Genomic DNA, 7,226 nt, shown 5'->3' with positions numbered 1-7,226 from the left:
GACAGGAGCAGCAGAAAAGAGGCAGCAGCTGGGGGATGAGGGGGACTGAGAGACAGGCAGAGATGTAGAGAGAGAGAGAGAGAGAGACAGAGAGATAGAGAGAGAGAGAGAGAGAGAGAGAGAGGAGGAACAGAGAGAGAGAGACAAAGAAATGGGAGGTGGGGAAAAGGGAACATAGTGAATGTGCACAGGTGGTGCTCTTAGTGGCTGCAACTGAGGATGTATCCTGTCAGAACACCAAGGACAGCCCAATACTGATGCCTGAATACTACTAACACTTCCATCTAACATCTGTCTAATTAATATTAATCAATCAATATAGCTATCTGTCATTTAATCTTTATCATCTACCTGACAATTATCTATCATTATCGATTTATGTAGTATCTTCTATCTATCTATCTATCCATCCATCTACTGTCATCTTTCATCTGTCTAGTATCTATCTGTGGTGGTTTGAGGGAGAATTGCCCCTCTTAGGCGCAAGTATTGGAATATTTGACATGGTAATGGGGAGGTACAGCATCAATGGAGGACATATGTCACTGGGGTGGTCATTGAGAGTTTGTAGTCTTGCCTCACTTCCCATTTTCTTTTTCTGCTTTCTGCATGTGATTAGAGATATGATGTTTCCTGCTTTTGTCACAGTGCCTGCTGTTTGCTACAATGCTTTTGGACTCTTTCTTACTCCTTTAGACCCATAAATCCAAAATAAACTCTTTCCTCTTTAAGTTTCTTTGGGCTATGGTGTTTTATTACAGCAGCAAAAAAATGCCTTTCTCCCCTAAGTTGCTTTGTCAGGTTTTGTTTTGTTTTTGTTTTTGTTTGTTTGTTTTTATAAATCATAGCAGCAGAAATGAAACTAGGTCAGGGACAGGGGTAGTGGGGTCACTTGGACCCTTGTGTTCAAGGCCACTGAGTACCTGGAGTGGAGAGGGACATGAAGATAGCAGAGGATTCTTAGATGCAGATGCCAGCTTCCTGGCAGGGTGGGCTGTGGGGAAGCTTGGCAGGTGCCCTGGATGTGGGTGCCTGGACATGCCTGGCCAATATCTCCACCCAGATAACCTCAGCTACCACTGTCATTGTTGAGTGATAGTGTTAGAGACGGGCTGCGGTTAAAGAGCCACAAGGTAAGGCTGGGGTTTTCCTGTCCTTTCCTAGACATTAATTTTGGTTGCTGCTTGGCACCAACTCCCACACTGGTTTCCCTGAAGACACTTTTAGAGACATCAAGATGCTACCATCTTCTGGCAGGGATGACCTTCTCTAGGCATCCTCTTCCTAGTAACTGGTGTGCTAAGGGGCTTCTGTTCATCTGGTTTGCTTCAGGCCTTTCAGGTGGCACTATACAGATACCTCCCATCTCTTATGGAACCCGGGACATTCACACCTGATTGCCCATCTCCATTTCAGCACAGCTCGATGAAAGATAGTGAAGTTAACTTTCCGTTTTGGATTTTGAAATTTGTACCATCAGAAAACAGTGATGCCCTGCTGAGACACACACTTATGGCAAGACCCATAAATAATTTCTTAATCCCAGCCTGGCCACTGGCCAGAATACCTAATAGCCCTGGAAGAAGGGAGGATACCAGCCCTCTCCTGGAGGTGTTGAAGGTGACCTAGTTCCACTGATGGAGGTGGGGTGGGGTGGCTAAGCCTGCTGAGCCATCTCCTGGACAAACACACCCTCTTGTGTCCATACAAAGGATGGCAGGTCATTTTCTTTAGGATCAGTTTCATGGAAGATGATTTTTACCCAACTTGAACCTTTAAAAATAACATTAAATCAAGCATTTATATATGCCTTTGCATGACTGTGAGTAGTGTCTGCATCATTTGTAAAGACAAGACCAATGTACCAGGAGGGGGTGATCTACCCCTGACTAGCTCCCAGGTGTGCCTGGAGGCCACTGTGAACGTACTAAGTGTACCAAGCCACTAAGTTGTGTTCAATCATGTGAGGCTGCTCTTGAGTTTTTTCATTCATGTTTCCCACGTTGCACTTGGCATATTTGCTGGATCACATCCAACCTCTAGCAGGCAGCAAGTTGCCCGTGACATGCGGTATTAGCCCAGATTCTTGAGCCAGAGTTAGACTGGCACTCCCCCATGAACTTTTCTTTATTGAATCAGCACTTCTCTTGAGAAACAATGTGTTAAAGACAGCTGTACAGCATCAGCTAAACAGTGAAGAGTTTCTGAGGTCCCATTCACTTGCATTCTGAAACTATCCAGGTAGAATCCCTCTTGTCAGAGAAGGCAGATCTGCAGTTGCTCCTTTGGTCAGCTTGGGATCAGGAAGGATGAGCTGGTGTTAAATTCTGGCCTTATGGCTCTCAGGGGAAGAGCTCAGTCTCCCCCCACCCCCAGCATTCCCTCTATTTGGCACTATTCCCTCAGGCCCAGAGCATCCCTGATAACTCTTTCCTGTTACTCCATGATTGTCACAGATCTCATGGCTAAAGAGACACAAGTGGTCTTGCTACTTGGTGACAGCCACACTACAAGTAGCCCTGCCACAGCCACATGAATTAAGTCTCACACTAGCACGGCCTTTTCAGGAGCCATCTTTAATAATGAATATGGGGTTCTGGCACCACCAGTTGGCCACAAAAGCTGTGTTGGCTGGTGGAAGTGTAAAGGCATTTGTCCACATCTCTTAAAGCCCTTCAACAGAACTTGCCTGCCTTCCTCTGTAATGTTAGGATTCTATTTAAACAACTTGCTTGTCTGCACTTGGAAAGCAGAGGCAGGAGGATTGGGAGTTTGAGGCCAGCTGGGCTGCATGGCAAGACCCTGTCTCAAAAACAAAATGAAATAAAACAGAAGAACTAAGGGCTGGGCCTGGGCCGGGGGCTGGGAGGGGCCTCGGTGGTTAAGAGCACTGTCTGCTCTTCTGGAGGACTTGGGTTCTAATTCCAGCACCTGAATGGAAGCTCATCATCATCTATTAATTCCAGCCCCAGGATATCCAGAGCCTTCTCCTGACCTCCATAGGTACTGCATACATGTGCTGCACAGACATACATTCAGGTAAAACACCCACATACATTAAAAAATAAAGTTAAAATTAAATTCTCTCTCTCTCTGAGAGAATCACAGGGGAGGAAGGGTAGTGGGCAGCTACTAACCTTTGCTCTTCCATGTGTGTTAGTGTGTCCACATGATGGTTGTATATATTTATCCTCATGTGTGTGAGAGAGAGTGTGTGTGTGCACTTGTGCATTATATTTCTTGATACGGGATGTGGTCACAATGGCCACTGGCTCAAAGGACTGAGCTCACTACTGGGGGATGTGATTCAGTGGTAGACCACTTAACTAGCCTGAGGTACTAAATCCAATCCTTGTAGTGGGGATGAAAAACTACTGAACTGAATCCATGTCACCATTGAGGTGCATGCTATGATCCTCTGTTGCTGGCTATTGGCTGGAAATAGAAACTCAGACATAGAGACCAGTGAGTGATGTTGGGAGACTTCTTTGGGTAAATTTATTTAAATTTCTGTGTCCCAACACTGTCCCCTCTGTGTAGGTCTTGATGTACTATGATTCTCAGGACACTTGCTCAGGGGCATGAGATGGGCAACTCTCACTCTCTCAAAAATACAAGAACAACTACAGACAAAACCAACTTTTAAGATGATGTATAAAAAGTAATAGGTGACCAAGACAGTCCTAATTCAGAAACATGAGAGGATTATGAGTAGGAAAACAAAACAAAACAAACAAATAAACAAAAACGGTAGAAGTTAGTGAATGGCTATAGATTAGGATAGACAACTTCTCAGGGCCATGTTAGTGAAAGCACTTATGAAGCAAAGTTAATCCTGAACTGAATTTGGTAGCACGTACTTGTAATCTCAGTCTTTTGAAGGCTGAGGCAGGGGGCTTACCATGAGTTTGAGGTCAGTCTGGGCCAGTCTAGTGGAACCCTATCTCAAAAAGCAAAGACTAAAGAAAAGAGCCAATGAGATGGCTCAGTGGATAGGGTGTCTGCTGCCCAGCCTGATGACCTGAGGAGTTCAGTCCTTGGATCCGCACAGTGGAAGGAGAGAACTGGGTCCATGAAGTTGTGCTCTTGCCTCCCCCATGTGACCATGGTGTACATGCACATCTACACACATGCTCACATACAAATTAAAAATAATCTTCAAAATTAAGAAAAACACTAATATCAGCATTAAAAAACAAACAAGGAATCTAACATTCAGTTATAAAAAAAATACTTCTTTCACCCAGGTGGTGATAGCCTTTAATCCCAGCACTTGGGAGGCAAAGGCAGGCAGATCTACTATGTGAATTCAAGGCCAGCCTGGTCTACAGAGTGAGTTCCGGGATAGTTAGGGCTACATAGAGAAACCCTGTCTCAAAAAAACAGAGAAACAAAAAATTAACATAGGTAATTAAAAGGCATCTTAAAGAGATAACATTTCCTGTTGTCTCCAGAATTTTTTCCCCAAGGACAGGGGAAATTAGGTAATCTACTGTCCACCTTCTAAGGTCTACATTACAAACCAACGTTTGAGTTCATCAAAGTTTCCCTGCAGAGCCAATGAGTTTACTGATTTATTTATAGGGCAAGGGTGAGGATCATAAAAGCACTGGAGAGTCTGTACCCACTGTAGATGATGGCTTCCCTTCACAGTCTGTAAGGGGACACCAACAGTCAACAAACCCAGTGAAGTGATCTTCTGCAAGTAGACAATGCAGAACACCAAAGACAGTGGCTGTTTGGCTCAGGGGATATTCTTGTACAATACTAGCATTTTCTTTCCTCTGCTTACAAGCCCACCATGATGGGATGGAGGAAATACTTATAAATCATGTGTTTGATAAAAGATTAGTACTGAAAATATATAAAGAAATATATTTGCTACTCAACAATAAAGAAACAAACAAAAACAAGGAAGAAGTCAAATACGCTTTTCTTCACAGGATATGCAGGAGTGGCCAGATAAGCAATGAAAAGACATCAGCATCACTTGTGGTTGATGTGATGATCCATATCCATTGTCAGCTTGGCTGGATCTAGAATCATTTAGAAGGCACACCTTTAGGTGTGTCTGAGAGAGCTGTCCTCAATATTGGGGATACCATCTCATGGGCCAGAGACTCTGGTGGAATAAAAGGGGAAAGTTAGCAGAGTGTCTTTCCATTTCTCTGATTCCTGACCCACCATGAAGGGAACTACCATGACAGCTGAGCCCCTAAAAACGGAATAAAACTGGCCTTTCCTCTCTTGTGATGCTTCTGTTGGGCATTTTGGCTCCCAGTGACATAGAAGGTAATATAATTGGGAAATGTGAACTACAAATAACACCCATTAGAACAGCTACTGTGAAAACTGAAGGTGTGGGGTGAGGAGATGAAGAAATTGGAAGTTTTATGCACTATTGGTGGGAAAGGAAAAATGGACAGCTCCCATGGGGGAAAATTTAAAAACAATTAATATATGCTTCTATGCCCTAAAAGAATTGAAAGCAGGACATTCTGTAGGCAGTGTATATCTGTGTATACAGGCAGTGTATACCTATGTATATAGCAGCCACAACCAAAATGTGGAGGCAAGTCACGTGGCCATCACTGGAGGATTGTATATATAGGGTGTGGTACTTATGTTGTGGTTGGTGTGGCTTGTCTCTCAAAGGTATGAATGCTTGGTTTGTGATGACAGTAGGGTGGTGGTGTTGGACCCTAATTCTGGGTCCTGATGGGACGATGGGAGAGCCCAGCTACACAAACACCAAAACCAGGAGATGCAACAAGCAAGAGATGTTTATTGAACAAGTGCACTCAGGTGTCAGTGATCTTGGGGAAAGCTGCACACCCCTCAAAGGGTTTAGGCTCCTTTTTATAGAGACAAACCACAAATCAGCATACATGCATGGGGCACAAGGTGATTGATTACAAAGTATGATCTCATGTTTGAGAGACCACTCAGGTGTAACCTGTTCTTCTTCAACGGAAAAACCATAGAATAATTTGGAAAGCCCCCAGACTGTCTGTTGGCCAGGTATGACCCAGACAGGGCTGTTCATCTGGGACCATTTGTTCCAGGGTTGGGAGCCTATTTCCTTGTTGTGGGCCAAGACCTGTGAGAAACTTCTTTCATACTCTGGTTTTCTCTTGGCTGTATATTTAGAGCCTTCAGTTATTCCACAAAGGTTTGATGATTCCGTAACTAGCCCTATTTAACAAGATCAGCCTAGCATATAACCATTAGCCCCATCACCATAGTAACCTTTCTTGTTCTCATAATTCCTGTTCTTTCCTCCCATGTCAATGTCCATTCTTTATGATTTTCTATATTCTGCTTGCAAGAATTATTCTCCTGCCCATTTCCTACATCCTTGCTCTGCAAACTAAAAATTTTCAGTGGAACCCAGAAGAGGTGGAGCCTGGTGGGAAGGCTGGTTCTCCTTACCTCTCCTGAGTTCCATCTTCCAGTGTCAAGCAGACACTGTTGCCTTGCTCCTAAACCTGCAGAACTGTAAGCTAAATAAGCCTCCTTCCTTTTCAGAGCACCAGCCTCAGGCATTCTGTCATAGTAACACAAAATGGGTCAAGACAAAATACCAATGGATACTACTCTGTCATAAGAAAGAAGGCAAATATAACACATGGCATGGGGTGGACCTAGAGGACATTATAATGAGGCACAAAAAGACAGCCCTGTTTGAGTCCAGCCACAGGAGAGCCTTGGAGGAATCACGTTTGTAGACTGTGGTTGCCAAGGGCTGGCAGGGGTGCTGGTTTGGAAGGGTGCAAAAGCCCTGGAGGTAGTTTGCTGTACAATGCTTGCATAGCAGTGCCAGTGAGTTCATACGTCTGAACTAGACACTTGAAAATGGCTCAGGTGGTATGTTTTGAAATGTGTGTCTTACTAAAATTAAGGAAAGACACCTTGGGGAGGACATAAAGCAAAGTTACAAACTGGGAAGAAGTGCAGAGATGACCAGCATCATCAAGGATGGTAGGTGTGGTGATATACTATTTATGATTTATTAAAGATTGCTGGAGTATTCAGAAAGAAAAGTCAGCCACAAGCCATACAGGTCAAGCATACACCTTTAATCCCAGCAGCCAGAAGCTAGGAGGTGGTGGCACATACCTTTAATCTTAGGACTCAGTATTAAGTGGTAAATGGATCTCTCTGAATTCAAGGCCAACCAGATCTACACAGTCCTAAAGAGAAACAGCTCACACAAAGATGATCTC

The sequence above is a fragment of the Phodopus roborovskii genome, unplaced genomic scaffold, assembly GCF_943737965.1.
Source record: "Phodopus roborovskii unplaced genomic scaffold, PHOROB, whole genome shotgun sequence".
Lineage (NCBI taxonomy): Eukaryota > Metazoa > Chordata > Mammalia > Rodentia > Cricetidae > Phodopus > Phodopus roborovskii.
The sequence above is the reverse complement of the archived record's forward strand: the minus strand, read 5'-3'. Positions refer to the sequence as shown.